Source organism: Triturus cristatus, chromosome 7 (genome assembly GCF_964204655.1).
Source record: "Triturus cristatus chromosome 7, aTriCri1.1, whole genome shotgun sequence".
NCBI classification, from domain to species: domain Eukaryota; kingdom Metazoa; phylum Chordata; class Amphibia; order Caudata; family Salamandridae; genus Triturus; species Triturus cristatus.
The window spans coordinates 539,174,621-539,194,588 of NC_140590.1; positions in this window are offsets into that span (position 1 = coordinate 539,174,621).

Sequence of the window (19,968 nt, forward strand, 5' to 3'; positions counted from 1 at the left end):
AATACTGTTTACGGGGCTGTTAAATGAGGTGTTTAAGGGCCTTATGTGGTGCGAACACAAGGAGAACCTGAAAATGGCAGAATACATGAAGCACACCTTCTATTACAAAAATGTGCACATATAGGGTTTCATAATGTTAATTTCAACATTCTTTGTTATATTATACAGTCCGTTTTACTCTCTGGGGTATAAAAAGCAGTGGTAATAAAGTGGCATGCCTGCATTTCCTTGCAAGATAAAGTATTCATCGCTGGTGACTAAGATTTTGTGAATGTGTATAGTTTCCTTTTTTAAGAAAACCGTGTCGTTTTACAGCAGTGTTCACTTTTCTATTAGTGCGTCAAATGTTACATTTCCAAATACCTAGACAATAATCCAACAAAATGTGTTCCATGATGTGCATTTAGTCGCATAATATGCCTCGTAGTTTCCTTCCTTTAATAATATATTTTGTCACCCCTACCGTATGAGTTGGTATTTCGCTCTTGCAGGTTTCCCGCGGCCCTGCTTCTAACCATTGCCAGACACGGTGAGTTTTGATATAATGTGTGTTAAAGAGGTCGTCTATATCGAAGTGCACCCCGCGGACCGTTCATCATCTAAAATGCACGTGTTCTTTAGACGTAAACCCCACGGGTCGTTGTTTTCTTCCTGACCCGACTCAAACACTGCACCTGAGACAACCACCTTTTCCTGTGGGGACATACGTTAACTTCCAAAGAAATGATAACCCCCGATATTTTGAAAATACAACTACAAAATGGGCTGGCTGGGACCTACACAGATTTCGTGGGCCCTTTTACCAGCCCTGCTTGAAGCAGGGCTGGTAAAAGGGCACACGAAATCTGTGTAGGTCCCAGCCAGAGTCCCAGTGTAGCCTTGATGTCAGTTCTGCTACTTCAGCACTGTCCCTCTTCACCTAGTATCAACCTTCTGATTATCTTCCCATTTCTTTTACTTAGCTTTTTCCATAGTTTTGTCAATCTAGGTTTCTCGAGTGCAGGAAAGTGCCTCCCTCTTAGTTATCTCTGCCATGAAGGTCATTTACGCTGCATGACTGATTTAGTTTTGTAGTGTTTGTTCTATTTGGAGACTACACAGATTTGCTCACCTTTGTTCACTGGCCGGACCTGTCTCCCGCAGGGTGAACGATTCGTTGCTTGTGTTGCCTATCAAACCTTTCCCCTTGGCAAATTGCGAAAACCTTTATACCATTTATATTTGGGGTACTTGCGTGGACCTATGTGAAGTGTGTGTACAAAGTTCAGCTCAACCAGAATCACGGTAACAGCGCATTGCGCTGCCTCTTTTATATTCAGTATATTGTAAGACTGTTTTTCTTCCCCCGCCTTTCCTTGTTTTGTTTCCCTGTTTTCTCCTTGCGTGCCATTCGTTACTCTAGAGTCTAATAGAGTCGGAAGGCCGTAGGGGAAGACTGTGGACTTTTCTTCAAGTTCCTGACGCTCCTGCGGAACGAGCCTGGCAACCATTACACTGCTGTGCAACTTCTTCTACTCTTAGAGCTGAGATTTCCATGAGTCTTATAGTCTGAATTCAGCACCTGAGCATAATAGGACAGAATGTATGAAGCTCTGTGGTAATACTGAATAAGCAGCTACCTATGTTATGCCATCTATTAATGTAATAACTGCACTTTCACAATTGCTTTATTAACCTTCCTGCTTTCTCAAATTTGCTTGAAAATGCACGATTTTTCTTCTTTTTTTTCAAAATTTTCTTGGGGGGTAACTCCCCCCAAAAAAACCCCTTTTGGGGTTCGGGCTCGCTCGCTGCGCTCGCTCACTACGGTGCTGTATGCTAATTCGTTTGCGCCCCACCACTTTAAAATCTCACCCACCGCCCCTACTTGGAAGTAATGGTACTCAGCAGCCTTGGCTAAGGGAACCTTTAAAAAACATATGAGTACCTGCACGCATTTATTTATTTTAACAAATTGAGGCCATCAAGTCTTGTATCAGAGCACTGCACTCTCCCACATTGTTTACAAGGAGGGGGCCCCGCAGAGATTAGAAGTACAAGGACAAATAGCGCAACTGCAGTGGAGAAGGTTCAGCCGGGAGACACTGCAATAGCAGGAGAAAGGCAAGAAAAGAATCAGGTTCACAGAAAAAAGGCCATCCAGACATTATTATGGAATGTAAATTATCAATCCAAATAGGCTTCAGCATGTATGCAATGGTACCAAAAGTACTTAGCATTTCACTGTAAAGTCGTTCTAGGTTGTAGCTTGAGCCTAATGCTGCAAAGAGCATGCGTCTTTTTCAGTATGGGAGCAGGGAGACGTTACTGCTTCCTCTTTGGAAGGTGAAGGTGGTGGTGCTCCATGATGGCACCATGACACTGGTTCATTCAGGCACTGAAACTTGCACGGGTCGCAGCTGGACAGTAGTGCCTTCTCTCTCACTCTTGTGCCTGATGCCATTGATGGATTTCTGTGTCCACTTGTCCAGTGTGAGCCTGGAATTGGTACTCTTAGTCCAGGGTTCTTTGCTTAGGTGATTCGCTTTGAGCTTTGCCTTCTTGCAGCCAATGGGTACCCTGGGTTGAGGGGAGTTGAGGGACATTTTCAACCTACTGTGTTTTGAGAACAATTTGCGCTGGGTCCTGGGGGATAGGATAAGCATAAGTCAGCTGTGGTTTGGGGGTTGGGGGGGACCTTGGCAGACTTTAGGCAGCAGTGAGATCAGAGGTTTGGCCAGGTAGGGGTGATACAAGAGCATAGGAGATCATAATTAATGGAAGATGTTGGGAATGGGAATATTGGGTGACAGTAGAAGGAGTATTGATGCGCTTCAGATGGAAGCGGCACAAGAAAGGAGCAAGAATGCATTGACCAAGGAGCAAAAAGAAGGGGGCCATCAGGCAGGAAAGAACAGAGTCAGCTGCAAAAGGAAACAGCCTAATGCAAACAATGTAGTAATCGCAATTGCCCTGGGACTTGGAAGGGAAATCAGTCAAAGAAGATGTGACATAGTTTAAGTCAATAGGGGCCAAATGTATCCATATTAGGAATAACGATTACCTAATTGAAATTTTCAGCGAATCACAATTAGGAAATCACTATTTCTCATGTATGAAACTAATGGAGTTTCATATAGTGATTCCTAGTGAGTCGCAAATTGACCTACCTCATGAATATTAATGAGGTAGGTTGCAATTCGCACCCCATTAGAAATCCACGCCATCATAAGGATGGTGGCCTACTGAGTTCAGCAGATCAGCATGTCTGTGATTGATTTTAAATAAAGCAGTGTTATTATAATTTTTTTTGCAACACGTTTTTATCAAAGGAAAACCGGATGCGTTTAAAAAGCAAAGTTTCTTTTTTTCCAGTTTTAATTGTTTGAAAAGATCCAGTGGTCTCATGGACCACTACCTTCTCTTAAACAAACTTTTTTTTACATTCACAAATGGAAAGGGGTCCCAACTGGACCCCATCCCATTTCTGAATGCATTGCCACTACACTTAGGTAGTCGGTAAATAAGTAATGTTTTGCGACCGGAATTCGGTTGCAAAACAGTTATACATTTCATTACGATTCGGTATTTGGAAGGGACGCCCCTTCCAAATACTGAATCGGTAATTGGTAGAAAACCAAATTTGCGATTGGGTAATGTGCTACCAAATCGCAGTTTAGGTTTGATGCATACCAAAATGCTTTTTTTGGCATTGCAAACAGGCCAATTCTGAGAATCGGCCGGTTTGCGACTGGGAAAAAGCTTGATACATGGGGCCCTAGGTGTGGGAGAAGGCTTAGTAAGGGACAAGCGGAGGGAGGGACTCGGACAAGGCGGTTGGCACAGAGGCCTCTAAGAATATTGAGAGGAAACTTAATGACGTTTCTGTAAAGGATACTGTTGGGGTGTTGCAAAAGAGGAGAAATTGAAGGTTAAGAATGAGAAGGGAGTTAAATTGATGAAGACAAAGGACAAAATTTAGAAAGAGGAGAGCACAGAATCTGGGAGTAACCACAAGAATTATAATGCAACTAGGGGCACATTTTAATATTTCTGCTACCATGGAATAAGAGATATGGAACGGGAAATTTATAGATGTGAATAAACTACAACATAGGGTGGTAAAGGCAACAAAGGCCTCTAAAAGATAGAATGAGAATTGGCACACCACTCCAGATTGCCAGTTAATATACTTGGACATCTATCTTTTGAATATTTGCAAATGTCTATTATGATCCGGTTAGACAGGTGGCACTCTTTAAATGCCCCATATACTTTGACATAATTAGGGCATTGTGCTATTTCAAACATGAAACTAAAAGTGTCGTGGAAAGCATCCCATTGATCAGTGTTTTGGACAGGTTTCTGCAGGGGGATAGTGACAGCAAGGAAGAGTAAGGGGCAACAACAACGACCTAAGGCAAATGGCTCCTATGCCAATTGATTTTCAAAAATCATGTGCCTGTTTGGCATATCCGTATAGAGAAGCACCAATAATTTTGGAACGCAGCATGGGGCACTTTGATTTGGATTCGTGCGGGGGTCACATTTCAGAGTACTGGACTGCTGGTCGACCCGGATGGAAGGTACGTGGTGGTTGCGGGACGCCTTGACGGTAGGGACATTGTGTTGGGCAGCATCTATGCCCCCAACATAGCTCAAGCTGAATTTTTTGTGCATCTCTCAGGGCAGCTGGTGACCATGCTGACGGGGTCAGTATTACTGGGGGGAGACTTCAACTATACTGCGGACGTTGACCTGGACCGCTCGCATCCTCCTCTTGCGGATGCCCCAGTGACTAGGCTGGCGGCGGCGAGACGGGCATGGCAGCAGCAGTGGGGACTGACGGACAATTGGACAGCTTCTCATTCAGGTGATAGGGACTACTCTTATTTCTCTTCATTGCATGAGTTACATATTCGCCTAGATTCAATCCTCTGCTCGTCTGACGTACATGGTTGCGGGGTCGTCCCGCTATTCCCACTTGGAGGCTAAGGCTGGAGGCATTGGAGGATCCAGTGCTCCGGGACACAATAGGCACAGTGATAGAAGATTATTTCAAGGTGAACACTGGGTCAGCGGCGAGTCCACTTGTGGAATGGGACGCCTTTAAGGCGGTGGTCAGGGGGCGCTGCATAGGGGAAGTGGTGGGAGTGCGGAAGGTGCTGTTGCAGGATGTCCAAAGCGCAGAGCATAACTTTAGGGATGTAGAGAAAGAGAGATCGGAATGACCTGATAAGCAGGACGATCTCCTTGTTGCTCGCGAGGCCCTGGAGGTACAAATAGAACGATTGCGATGCTTTGACTATAAGGCTTACACTGCTTGGGCGCAACCCGACCGGGACAAATCTGGAGCACTACTGGCATGGCTGGCCAATCCAGCAAGGAGGGGGACGTTCATATTGGAGTTGAGGGACCAAGGAGGTGACGCAGTGTATACTCAGTGTGCCATTAATGAGCAATATCTGCAGTACTATACAGGGCTCTAACAGAGTAAGCTTGCCCCAGGGCTCCCCGGTGATGGGGATTTCCTGATCGATGTGGAAGTCCCCAGGATTGAGGAGGAGGCGGTGGAGGAACTTGGCAGGGACATTGAGGTGGGGGAAGTGCGTAGAGCCATCAAGCACATGGCTAGGAACAAGACGCCGGGGACAGATGGGCTTCCAGTGGAATTTTATTCTGCATACGTAGACGCCCTGGCCCCCGCTTGGTAGTCCTGTATAATAGCGCGAGACAGGAGGGTTCCCTCCCGGCCTCTACATGAGAGGCAATAATTGTCCCCCTTCTGAAACTGGGGAAACCGGCCTGGGATCGGACCTCCTATTGGCCACTGGCCATGCTTAACTTGGACTACAAGATACTGAGTCATGTGATGGCTAGTAGATTGCTGACTTATATGCTGACCCTTATTTCACGTGGACCAAGCCGGATTTATTCCATCTCGGAACACAGAGTTGAACATTTGGAAACTCCTGCGCATTCTAGGGGCAGATACTTATTGCAAGGATGATGCCTGTATTTTCACGGTCGACACTGAGAAGGCTTTTGATAGCCTAGAATGGCCATACCTTTTTAATGTCCTGAAGGCGTTTGGATTGAGTGACCGATTCGTGGATTGGACGGTGATCTTGTGCAATAACTCCACTGCCAGGCTCAGGACGGGAGGACTGATTTCTGCTACCTGTCAAGTGGGCAGGGGTACGAGGCAGGGGTGCCTGCTGTCCCCTCTGTTATTTACCCTGGCAATGGAGCCCATGGCTGTCCATGCCAGGATGAGTAGACACTATCAGGGGCTACTAGTGGAAGGACAGGTGCAGCATATAGCGCTTTATGCAGACGACCTGCTTTTGTTTCTAGCCAACTCGGGTGGTGCGCTTTCGGGGAGCTAAGGACTTCTTAGGCACATTGGGGAGGATTGTAGGGCTCCGAGTCAACTGGACCAAATCGTGCCTGTTCCCTGCCAGCCCTGGCAGAGTCTGTATGCAGAGTGTGGAGGGTGTTCCATGGGAGTTCGGCTGCTTGCCTTATCTGGGGATGTGGATCTACCACGACCCCACGGATCTCCTGGAGGGTAATATAGGGCGGGTGGTGCGTAGCGTTAAGAGCTTCTTCGAATTCTGGGAAACCCTCCCGCTGTCTGTGGCAGGTAGGGTTGCACTTCTGAAGATGGTTACCTTACTCAGGCTTCTTTATCTCTTCCGGACGCTCCCCATCTGGATCCCGCATAAGATCTTTGTGCAGTTCAACGCTTTGATCACGGGGTTTCTGTGGGGCAGCGGGAGGCGGAGAGGGGCACTTATCACTATGCAGCGGCCCATGGCGGAGGGGGGTTTTGCTCTACCGGACCTTGAGGCCTACTATCACGCAGCGCAGCTCCAATGGTTTACGAAGTGGGAGGCAAGGCGAATCCGGGATGCTGAGGATTTGGGTGGTCAGGACCCAAGTTTGACCCATCTTTCTCAGGTGCTGTTACGGTTGCCTGTGAGAGATAGAACGATTCCCCCTGATTTGCGAATGGTGAGACAGTGTTGGAATCGACTGGCTGGAAGGGCATGGGTACGGATCCCGTACGCACCTGAGATTCCACTACGGGTGTGTGAAGCACTGCCTCATGGGGCGATTGGAGCAAGTTGCGCCAGTGGGAAGACGTAGGGGTCATCACTACTGAAAACTTGTTTGAGGATGGTAACCTCCTCCCCTTCCATGACCTCTCGGAGCGCCATGATCTCCCACGGGGGGACTTTCTCTTCCATGCGGCTTTGACAGCAGCCATTAGAAAGCACTGGCGAGAGGGGTTGGTGGAACCCAAGGCGTTCCTGGCATGTCAGTACGTAGTGATGGCAACGGGGACCTTTAAGGCGGTTACATGTCTCTATAGGCAGATCATGCATGACTTGCGACAGCCTCTGATAGCTTTACGTCTTAAATGGGAGGCAGACTTGGGGAAGGCCATCAGGGAGAAACCATGGGGAGAGATCCTAGAACGGGCTTGGAAGGGCACTATGAACGTGCGCTTTCAATTAATTCACTTTTATGTATTGCATAGGGCCTACCTAACACCGGGGAAAATAAACGAGTACTTTGGGGTATCGTCCACCTGCCCAAGGTGTAACCTGGAGGGGCAGGGTTCCTTCACATGTTTTGGGAGTGCCCACACTTGGGAGAATACTGGAGAGGGTTGACGGCTGGACTGGCCACAGTGACGGAGAGAGAGGTAGCATTGACGCCTGGTTGTTGCCTGTTGCGTTGGTTCCCGCATACTGCTAAGACAAAAGTTACTAGTAAATTTATCGACTTGGGGTTGGTATTGGCAAAGAGGGAGCTTACTATTCACTGGAAGTAAAAGAATGCCCCCAACCTGCTGAGATAGAATAGGGAACTAGTGAAATAGGCGGAGAGTGAGGGGACCTGCAGACTACGAATGGCTACGGGCACTAGGAATGAAAAGTCAATGGCAATGGCGACGTGCATGAGTGGCACTAGTGGACTTGGTAAAACACCCGCTTGAGGAAGCAGAAGACCAGCTGGGGGAGGTGGGCGCAGCACCGGGCGACTGAATCCAGAGGTTCCTCGCAGGCTCGAGCATAGCGTGGGGCCCGGGAAGGACTAGTTGAGGGCTTCCTTCCACTCTCTACACGATATTTACCCATGCGTTAGGTGGCTATGAACAGACATTTTAATGAGGCAGCGGCATGCCTGAGGGGGCAGGGTCGGTGGTGGGGGTTTCTTAGGGAGTTGGGGAGAGGGGAGAGGGGAGGGGAAGGGGAGGCGGGGAGGAGGGTGGCATTCACATGAGGAATCCCGCTGGGATGTCCACTATGAGGAGGTGACCTGTGATATTTACATAGGGCTAGGCATGGGTAGGGGAGGTGGAATGGCGGGGGGGGAAAGTGTTGCCTACCCGATGGGAGGGTTGTTACTGGGAGGGGAAGAAAGACCTTATGACACTGAGCGGGGGGGGGATAACTGCATTGGACTTTAATTGCACCGTTTGATCATCTGTTGTGCCCTCTGGGTAGTTTTTCCTCTGATGTCACCTTGAAAAACCAATAAAAATCTGTTTACAAAAACATAATTTTGGAACGCAGATATAAGGATGGTTTTCGATTTGATTTTCAGGGCCCCAGGGAAAGGAGATGGGTGAATAATTTGAAAACTGTGAAGGCACAGCCCTATGTGTTACGAGATAAGCTGGGGAGGGGGTCAAGAGGTGAGGTGCATGACCCTTTTAGAATTGGTCTTTGCCAAAGTTGATCATGTCTCCTTCAGGAGAAGTTCCCCAAAATGTTGTATGGGACGTTTGTTTGATTTGTGGTCGAAGAGCAGGTCAGTGAATGATTTTGTTGCACAAGCTAATACCTCAGCACAGTATGCTATGGTTGGTAATGCTATCAGGCTGGTGAGTCAGAGTGGAAAGGGGAAGGATTTAGCCAAGTGTGACAGAAATTCAGCTATTATGCTTTTGCCAGCACATCCCTGTAATTTCCTGTAAATGGGTGTGGATAAAGTTGTACTAATGGGCTGCTCCATTTCCTGTTTCTTGTTTGAGACTTTTAGGACCCGATTCACAGAACTAACTTAAGACAAAATTCTAAACTTACTACTTTTGGTATTCACAGAAGTTAGGATTTTGTCTTAAGTTTGTCTTAAGACAAACTTAAGACAGACTTAAGACAGACTTAAGACAGACTTAAGACTGACTTAAGACTGACTTAAGACAGACTTAAGACAGACTTAAGACAGACTTAAGTTAGGATTTTGTCTTAAGTTTATCTTAAGTCTGTCTTAAGTCTGTCTTAAAACAAACTTAAGACAAAATCCTAACTTCTGTGAATACCAAAAGTAGTAAGTTTAGGATGTTGTCTTAAGTCAGTTCTGTGAATCGACCCCTTACTCTTTTTGAGACTTTGGGGGCCCGATTCACAGAACTAACTTAAGACAAAATCCTAAACTTACTACCATTTTCGTATTCACAGAATGCACTTACTCATTTTGGTATTCACAGAAGACACTTACTCATTTCGGTATTCACAGAAGTTAGGAGTCCTAACTTTAGGACTCCTAAATGCCTTCTGTGAATACTGAAAGTCTTAAAATTAGGATTTTTCTCAGTTTAGGACTCCTAAAGTTAGGACTCCTAACTTTACTACTACTAAACTGAGAAAAATCCTAATTTTAGGGCTTTTTTGTATTCACAGAAGGCATTTAGGAGTCCTAAAGTTAGGAGTCCTAACTTTACTACTACTAAATTGAGAAAAATCCTTATTTTAAGACTTTCGGTATTCACAGAAAGCATTTAGGAGTCCAAAAGTTAGGAGTCCTAACTATACTACTACTAAACTGAGAAAAATCCTAATTTTAAGGCTTTCGGTATTCACAGAAAGCATTTAGGAGTCCTAAAGTTAGGAGTCCTAACTTTACTACTACTAAATTGAGAAAAATCCTTATTTTAAGACTTTCGGTATTGACAGAAGGCATTTAGGAGTCCAAAAGTTAGGAGTCCTAACTATACTACTACTAAACTGAGAAAAATCCTAATTTTAAGGCTTTCGGTATTCACAGAAGGCATTTAGGAGTCCTAAAGTTAGGAGTCCTAACTTTACTACTACTAAATTGAGAAAAATCCTTATTTTAAGACTTTCGGTATTCACAGAAGGCATTTAGGAGTCCTAAAGTTAGGAGTCCTAACTATACTACTACTAAACTGAGAAAAATCCTAATTTTAAGGCTTTCGGTATTCACAGAAGGCATTTAGGAGTGCTAAAGTTAGGACTCCTAACTTCTGTGAATACCGAAATGAGTAAGTGCCTTCTGTGAATACCAAAATGAGTAAGTGCCTTCTGTGAATACCAAAATAGTAGTAAGTTTAGGATTTTGTCTTAAGTTAGTTCTGTGAATTGGGCCCTGAGAATTTTTGAGACCTAACTCTTGCATTATGCATTTTCATCTAAAATGTTCATGGCCAGGTTACTTAGTACCTTGAGGATTTCTTGTTTTTTTTGGTCCAAGAGGTCAGTTTTTTGTGAGTTCCACTGGCACCCAGAATGACCCAATTCCGTTTGAAACCTTCAAATTAGACATGGTAACTGTGCATGCAAGGTGGGCAATTAAAATGATTGAGATGTTGTAGCTGTTCAAAGCAGCAGAGGAAGCTGATGCAAAGAGGATGGAACTAAGGAAGGTGCAAGTACTGCTCGGCCATTTGAGTTTGGCTTGTCTAGTGGTATAGGCAGAGTTTTTTTTTTTGACATGGGATAGGACATTGTGTTCACCGCAGTGGACTGAACACTGGTTGAAGCAGGGCAGGAGTATTGCTTTGTTGACATTTTTTTCATTGCCTGTGGCACTGGTACTGTGTGGCAAAGAGCTAGCAAACAAGAGAGTGACTTTTAACATTGATAATCAGACAGTAGTGGGCTTGTGAACAATCAAAAAGCTAATGGTGTCAGAATGTTAGAGTTATTGAATATGTTTGTGCTGTGTTGTTTACATCATAATGTTCTGTTTCGAGTTAGACGAGGACTAGATGTGGCCAAAAACATAACTGATACTTTATCTCATTGACAGTGGCAGAAATTGCATGGTCTGACACAGGGATCAGGCTTGGAGAATGCTACAATGCCCAATGAGCTTTGGGAAAATGTGGGTGCTAGAACTAAAAATCATTAGCGCCCTTAGCGTGGAGAGGGTATGCACAGGCTTGGAAAGAATTTTTTAACAATGCAGTGCACTGATGGGCAGTGATTCTATTTCAGAATTGCAGGACAAAAGGGATGATGTGATTCATGGCATTATGTTGTTAATTGGGAGTAATCTGTTGGCAGTAACAATTGCTGGTAAATCGGTAGGTATTGCATTTTACAGGAAATTATTTTGTGGTTACAACTGATCTGCCAGGGAATTGGGCATGAGGATCTTAGTGATCTAGGCTAAAGAACGATTGGTCAGATCTACCTGTAGGCTGTAGCTAGCCGATTACATGCAGGGTGCTGAGAGACATTTGTGTAGATTTGGAAGTATGTTGTTCAGAGTTTGAAGTGGCATTGTTCCGGATGCGTATGCTTTGGTTATTTTTTTGTGTGTTTAGAATTTTTGAATTGGTAGATTGCAGTAATTGAGAGGGGCTGTTATGACAAGAGGTAAAAATAGCTGATGATCAGGAAATAGGGTTGAGGCAGTCAAAAACAGACCTGGGTTGAGAACTGGACATGTACCCCAGGGGTCACCGGATAGATACACCCCCACTCAGTTGACTGCCTTAAAATACATGGAGTGACTGGCCTTTGGACTGGAGCTATGATGAAGAGAAAATATGTTGGAATGGTGTAACCTATATGATGCACAATGTATGAGAGGGGTGGGTGGGAGAAAACAGGCGAAATGTGACGATGTCGCCGTAACCGATTTGATCTGTTTTATTATGGTTTGATGGATTGATATGTTATCTGACAATCTATTGCAATTTAGAAATTAAATTAAATATATTCCCCAAAAAAACACAGACCTGCGAGGTCAGGAATGGGGGGTGGGGTAAAGTTAGAGAGAGAAAGACAGACAAAAAGAAAAGAAAGGCATTCGACAAAAGGGTGAGAAAGAGAGAGATTGTGAAGGGGAAAGAGAGAGGGGGTAAAAAATCTGACAGGCAGTGGCAGGCAGCAAGAGAGATGGATATTCGAAATGCGATCCAAGGTATTCTACCTCACACGCTTCAAATTTACATTTTTACAGGCTGATTGTCAACCTTGCACTTTCAAACATTTTTAACACTTTTTCCAACATCACATCATGCTATTCCACATCCATACTCCAAGTCAACACATCATCCTGGAAGAATAAGACATTCTCCATGCCATTCAAAATCCCTTGCATTACTCTCTGAAAAACCGCTAAGACTGATGCCAGTCCGAAAGGCATGCAGATAAATTGAAATGTGCCTTCAGAGGTTATAAAAGATGTCAAATGTTTAGATTGATTATGCAACGAAACCTGGTGATATGTTCTTGACAAATCTAGAGTTATAAAATGTTTTGCCTCTTTCACGCTCATCAATATCTCGTCAGTGCGCGGCAATGGACGTCTATCCACCAAAATACTGTTGTTGAGGTCTCACAGGTCTACACGCATTCTCATTTTACCATTGGTTTTCCTGGCCAACACCATGGGATAGAGCCATTCTGATGCTTCAGTGGGCTCAATCACCCCTGTCTCACACAATCTAGTTAGCTCCTCCTTTAACTGTTCACACAAGGCTATCGGTACGTTGCGCACCTTGTGTACTTTTGGCACAGTTCCACTTTTCAACACAATGTGATGTACAAAGTCACGCAAACATTTAAACATCTCGACAAACAACTTGGAAAACTTCTCACTCCATTTCCTGACAACTCCATCCTCTGTAAGCAAAACCTTATCCAGGTGATTGGGATCCTAGATAATTCCCAATGCATGTTGCTCCTTCAACCCCAAAAACATCCTCCCGTTCTCAACTACATAAACTCTTCTGTTCACTGACCTGCCCTGTAACTTTAATTCTGCCATGAAATACCCCATAACAGGCAGTTTTTTCCACAATATTCCACCGCCTCTACATCCGAAAGAGTCAGCACACATTCTCACAACCGCCTCCATGTTGCCTTGTCCACTAAAGTGAATAGTGACCAGTAATCGCCCACATGTTAGCATCACATCCGTTCACTTTTAAGATAAAGTTTGGAGGAAAATACCTGCTGTCCTTACTTTTGCTTTCACCATCTTGCATGTTCACGTCACAAACCACCATCACCTCCACATCACACTCTTCATTGCCGGATTCAGGTTCATACACTGTTTTCTTACGCAAATCCACCACATTCAAACTGCTTTTACCGTTCCCCAGTTTCTATCCTGCATACCCTTCAAATATGAACTTGTTTTTTACATTTAAAACATCTAGCTTTAGTAGCTGAGCACATATTTGACTATGCCAGATGTCTCTCACTTCCACACCTGTAACAAGTTTTTCTTTTCACAGCCGAACTGTGGAATTGCTTCTTTTTTACTTGAACTACATTTATCGCTGACCACACAAGTTTCACTATGTTCTGCCTTATTCTCCATTTTGCCCTTACTCAATTCTTTAACATAGTGGGATGTGTTTTCCATACGTCTCGCTATGCTAATCGACTTTCTAATGACGGATCCTTTAGACCCAAGAGTTTTTGGGGAATTTTGAGGTTATTTGTTCTATTGATCATATGATCTCTTATTATTAACTCTAATTTCATAACCCTGATCATACTGTTCAATAGTCTCTTCCTGTAATTGGGCACATGGAAAGGATTTGTACCTTTCCGCCACCAAACTTTTCTTTCCAAAATTCTCCTCCAAAGCTTTCATAGACTTCACAAATTCATCACATATAGTTTCATCAGCATCTGATCCAGCTTCACCCTCTTCTTCTGTTTCACACATGGGTAGAGTTTTCAACACTTTCCTGCCTTTTACTCACAGATAATGTTTCAATAAAGCTAATTTTTTCTTCGCTACAAACACATACCCACCAATAGACTTTCAAAAGCATCCCTCCAACCCTCCCATGCCATAATGGGAGTGCTCGGATCTTGTAGAAATATAGAGGGAACTAATATATTTTGAGTTGACATGGCTAATTTATGAGGAAAACCACCTTTTAAAATAACAAACTTAAATAAATAAATATTCACTGCTGTCCCGCTTGTGTCACAGCTGACAATGATAAGAAACTTACATAAAGTGGTCACCATTGTCTTGCCCTAACACTCCGCTTCCCGGCTCACTAGGGTGACTTGCTGTACCTGGGAGATGCACATAAGAAGTTCAACTTCAAAGGGTCATCTCCTGTGCCACTATGTGCCAGATACTCGTTATAGTTTCCCAGTTAGGACTGCTAGTCCTTCTTCAGTGTTAATGTTAGAGACCATCAGCCCTTATACAGCATCAGTGTCTCTATTGTACAGGCTCAACCCCCTTCCTCCAAGGCTCCATAGGCCAGATGGTCCTGCATCATGTCCACACCATTTCTGTGCAAGGTAAGCGCCACGCTAATACCACTCTGCGCTACCCTTTACAGTAAAGATGCAATGTCAGCTCTCACACAGCTCACAGCAGGGCACAAGTGCTGCTTGTGGCCGAAGCGCAACACTGCTACTTGACTCGCACTCACAGTGCCACTCGAACCCACCTGAATGTAGCAGATGTCGCTCATCAATGTCCCCTAATTTCAAAGCTGCTTGCCAATTGGAGGTTGCCTTCGCCAGCACCTGACACCAATAACATGGATGGCTGTCCTGGGTTGACTTGTTTTTCTGCACACTGCGCCAATTTTCCCTTTGCTGTGTTCACCGTCAATAAACATTTAGGGGGTTGTTGCCTTGTCATCCAGTGCACCTCGTCAGGATACCTCTATCTGGATCCTACCCTCGTCATCATTTATATTGTACAAAGGCTTACTTAGAAGTATGCCAAAACAACCCCCAGACTCAAGCTTCAGCCCTGTCAACCACCCGTTTGGGATACTGTGACATCAAGGTAGAATCCCGAAAGAAAGAAAGAAAGAAAGAAAGAAAGAAAGAAAGAAAGAAAGAAAGAAAGAAAGAAAGAAAGAAAGAAACACTACCACGGGATACAATATACAAGGACACCAATTAAAAAAAGAAGACAAACACAAAGTGGCAGAAAAACACAGAAAGCTAGAGAGAGACAGTTAAAGACAAGCAGAACCACAGGAAGGCTGCCAATGAGACACAGATTGATAGATATAGAAAGAGGTACATGTAGGTAGACAGTGGCTATGCCAGTTTCACACAAATCGTAAAGATCACTGTCCACACATTGGCAGGTACTTGTAACAGGATGTATTAGCTATGTACAGCTGGATAATATCCTTAAGAGGATCTCGAGTCCACACTACATTAGTAGCTAATGCTCTTCCTGGATCAGCCCACCTTCTACTGAGTCCTGGTGGAAGCCTCACTGTAACAGAACACTCCCACATCATACATTTCATCACTCAGTGAGGAAACTACTTTACTGCATTCACAACAGACCCAAGTAGCATAGAAAGATGATACTAGGGGCCTCATTTATGAGAAGTGACGCATCGCTGCGTGAAAGCAGTGATGCATCACTTCTCAGTGCGCCCTCCATGCGACATGATGGATGCGTCATATTTACAGTATGACGCATCATGTCGCAAGGAGTTACAGATACGTCAGTGAACTTTCATGACTAGGCGCGGGCGGAGACCTCCCCTCCACCGGCGGAGTGTGTGGACATTTCCCTACTCCGGGGTCTGCTGAGAACGTGGAATAGGGAAAAAATCTCTGACTCCGCAGCGGAGCGGAGTTAGCCAGCCCCCCCCTGCTAAATTGGGCCCCCGCCTCCACCCCCCATAATAAAATAATAGTGACAACTTAATTTTAAAAAATAAAGTCACTTACCTGTATTGCGGCGTCCTGGCGAAGAGGAGGAGGGCAGCCCGGGTATGTCGCAAAACAAGTAAGTGACTTTCTTTTTTTTTAAATTAAGTTATCACTATTATTTTATTTGGGGGGGTGGAGGCGGAGTGGAGTTCCACTGAGTTTTTCCCCAACTCCGTGGACCTCCGCGTAGTTCCACTCTGCCAGCTCCACGCAGGATTAGTCATGACAGCTGACAGTGATTTATGACACCCAGTCAAAAGACTTTTGATTTACAGGATAATGCATTGGGGATTGTGTGTATTACGTTTTGATATACAACAAAGATAAGATTATACTGTTGACCAATTGTGCTGTAGAACTTTAGGCTGTACAGAGCTGAACGTATTAATCACCGATACAATTATGATAACTTATGTACCAGCTTACGATGTGAATAAATTGCGGCCGTTCTAACACAACAAAGGTCTTGGTGTCCATAATTGATGGGAGAATTGAGCGGCGGGAGGACCAGTGGGATGCTCACACAGCTGGGAGTGGGTTTCCTTTAATACTTTACACCCGCAGGATTCTTCAGAAACCATTGATAAATTTCGTTGCAAGTCTTAAGGAAGGGAGGAAAAGTCCCCGTACTGCCCTTTTTAGGTCTCAGCTAGCGAAGGCTGCGCTTGCGCAGTCTCGCTCGCGAGATTTATTGACTTGGAGAAGAGGGGCTTGAACCTGCCCCTCTTCTCCCCTGTTCTCCATTGGCTGGCCTCTTCAATGCTGGCCAGCCATTGGAGAAGAGGTCCCATCACTCCGATCAGGCCCCGTCCTTTTCGGATCGGGGGGCGGGTTTTTTGCAGAAAGTCTAATTATCTCCTCCAGCCAATGGCAAGAGGAGATAACAGCAAAACACGCCCCCGAATCCGAAAACGACACTGCGTTTCTCCGAGGCATTTCTGCTTCGCCTCGGAGAAAGGCGGTGGTGTTCATGGCGTCCTCTCCCCTTTATTAAAATGATATCACGATGCAATTAAACTTTAAACTTGTGGCTGTTCTCTTGATGTGCCCTTTTACGGGAAATATGAATTTCTCTCTTTGATGCCTGTCGTGTGTTTGAATGATGCTGAATTTCCTTTCCATTCATTGAAAACTTTTAACTATGTCGCAACTGTAAATTGTGTCCAATGAATAAAGAGCGTGCAAATATTTTGCTGGGGCGGTCTTCGAGAGCACAAACGTGCGACGAAAACAGACGCCACGCAGCTGGTCTGGAACCTATGGAATCAGCAAAATAATAATTTGGGTCCACTTTTGGGCCCCAGACGTCGCCATCGTATACAATTAATAATACTGTACACTAAGTTATAAACTAGCTAAACATGGCGCTGTCATTTTGAAGTAAATATAATACATCTAAATATTAAAGTGTTATGCGATTATTTAAAAAATACTCTCCTATTTCCATAGCCTCAATTGACGTTTCTCTGTAAATGTAATCATATAACAAGAGTTCCAAGATGGCTACCTCGCTTTCTTATGTCTGGGCCGGGCCTCGTCTCGCCATGTCTTTTGGAGAACTCCTACTGGCTAAAGCGAGGCACGCAGGTTGTCAGGGTAATACGACTTACAGCATGAACTGTCTCATTTCTTGCATGGCCAAGCAGAGCACTTGCTCTAGTGGTTGATACAGAGTTACGGGTACCGGGAAGGTCCAAACGTAGCAAGTGTAACCCGTAAGAGGTGGAGCCCGATCAGCGCTTTCTTAAGGTAAGTCCAGGAGAGGAAACGCGCCTGGCGGTTTTTAAACTGCTGTTAGGCAATACAGAGGATGGAGTCCACAATATACGGTAGAAAAAAGTCTTTGCTCGGGAGGCCGAATGCACTAAAATGGGGGGAGACATGCTAACAACCGAAGTTTCACTTAATTCTTATGTATGATTGCATGCATATGGAGTTCAGTTTTGTCATTGACTCATTGTAGAAGTATTATATATTTTGTTTGCTGTTGGTTTGATTATTTTGCACAGGTCATGTCTCTCGGGCACTCAAACAGGTAAGCAAGACTGCGAAAACCATAATTTTGCCTCCAGAACGTTTTGGGGGATTTATAAAATTAATAAAAAAATTAGCATCTTCACAGGTTGTAGGTTTGCCCGAATGCTTCGATTTCTGGCTCTCTGTATTGAGTGACTCGACATCTAACAAATTAATCAAAGAGTGAGAAGGAAGACTGAATGAATGAAAGATTTCTGAAGGGGATAGGTACTCCACGAAATGTCACAGGGCTAAATCTGCAGACGCACTCCCATAGATGCCCCACTTGTGAGAGGAGGAAAAGTTGATTTTTAGGGCTTTTCTGAAGATTAAGTCTTGAGAATTAACCCGGACTGACAGCGGAAGCTGATTCCGTTATTTGCTGGTCGAACCGAAAAAGAGAGCCCAGCCCACCATTGCTAACCCTGCAGAATCTCGGTACTGCGGCAAGCTGTGTGAGGCAGATCGAAGAGAACACGGAATAGTCGACCGTGTACAGAATGGGTTAAATATGTGCAGGGAGATCCCAGAGTCAGGGCTTCCTGTAGCGAGGGTGAAACAGGCCCGAGGGCACCAGTGCTGGACAGAGCCGGACTGGGAACCCAAACCGGCCCTGGCAAAGTTCTCGGCCAGCCCCGGAGGGAGGGGGGGGATGATTGGGGTGCGGCCGAACTCTGTAGTATCGCTGCCAAGAGGCCCCGTCTCTTGTGAGGCACTTTCACTCTGTCTTTGCTACAGCCAGCAGCACTTTGCATGCTGCGGTGCTCATAACTGTTTTCTTAAAAAAAAAAAAAAAAAAAAAAAAACACGCGCACACACATTTCCCACAATGCAATGTTCAGTTGGCTAAAAAGTCTCGATTGGACGAAACATGACATGGGGGATGGGCTTAGTAGCCGTGGGACATGTGAAATCTCAGCAGAGAGGCCAAGATTCTGAATGGGGGTAGAGTGACCAATTCTCTGGCCTGCCCAGGAAGGGCGTGTGCGTGCTGGCAGGCTGCTGGGGCTGAGTGTGACACTTCTCAGGAGAAAGTCCATACCCGAGTCCCTCAATCATACTTTTCAGCTGAGAGTATAGTGCATATGTGACACTGACTACAAGTCACAAATTGCAATTATTGCAGGGCAGACTCAGCCTTTCATCCGTCAAAGTGGGTAACATAGGTAACGCTGGGGTAATAACACTTCGGTTTAAAGATGTGAGTATATAAACGGCCGGTGTGACCACAGGTTGCAGCTGTCCCCTCACAGCTTCACTAGGCCTCTGCTTCTATATAGGCCACATGCAGCCCCACCCCCCCCCCCTCATTCAAGAAAATAGTGCTTACAGACTAAAACAAGCATTTACAATGCAATGGTCTCGGCATTGGTAAAGTTAGAGCTATTGGCATTGCTCATGACATTATTTTTGTTTATGTTTTTGTTTTTAAAACATGTAGAGAAACGGCATTGTTGTTTACAATGTCAATAGCTTAATCAGTGTGTGTGTAGGTGGCTCTGTGTGGGGGTGCAAATGCAATAGGTCACGCATTTGAGAGTGATTAAGCTATTGACAGTGTAAATAACAATGCCATTTCTTTAAATGTTTTAAAAACAAAAACATAAACAAAAATAATGTCATGAGCAATGCCAATAGCTCTAACTTTAACAATGCCGAGACCGTTGCATTGTAAATGCTTGTTTTGTTGTGATTTGAAAAGAATTGCAATGCTACATTGTCACTCACAAAGCCTTTTGTAACGTACAATGCCACATTAGTACATGATGAACTGGGTTCTTGTAGTTGCAAAGCCTGCCAATGTGCAGAGTACACGCTTTTCAATTGTAAGAACACTTCGTACAGACCTGTTTCTCCGTCTTCCGTGCTTTAAAGTCTTTTTCTTCAGGCCTCTCTTCTCTTTCTGTCGTTGAACTTCTCGTGGGGGTGGTGGGTATTTCTGTTCCACTTATCTTTGTCTGCCTTAGTGCGCCTCTCTTTGACTGACTGTGTATTTTTTCCTTTACCCCTGTGCTCCCCCTCTTTGAACAAGGGC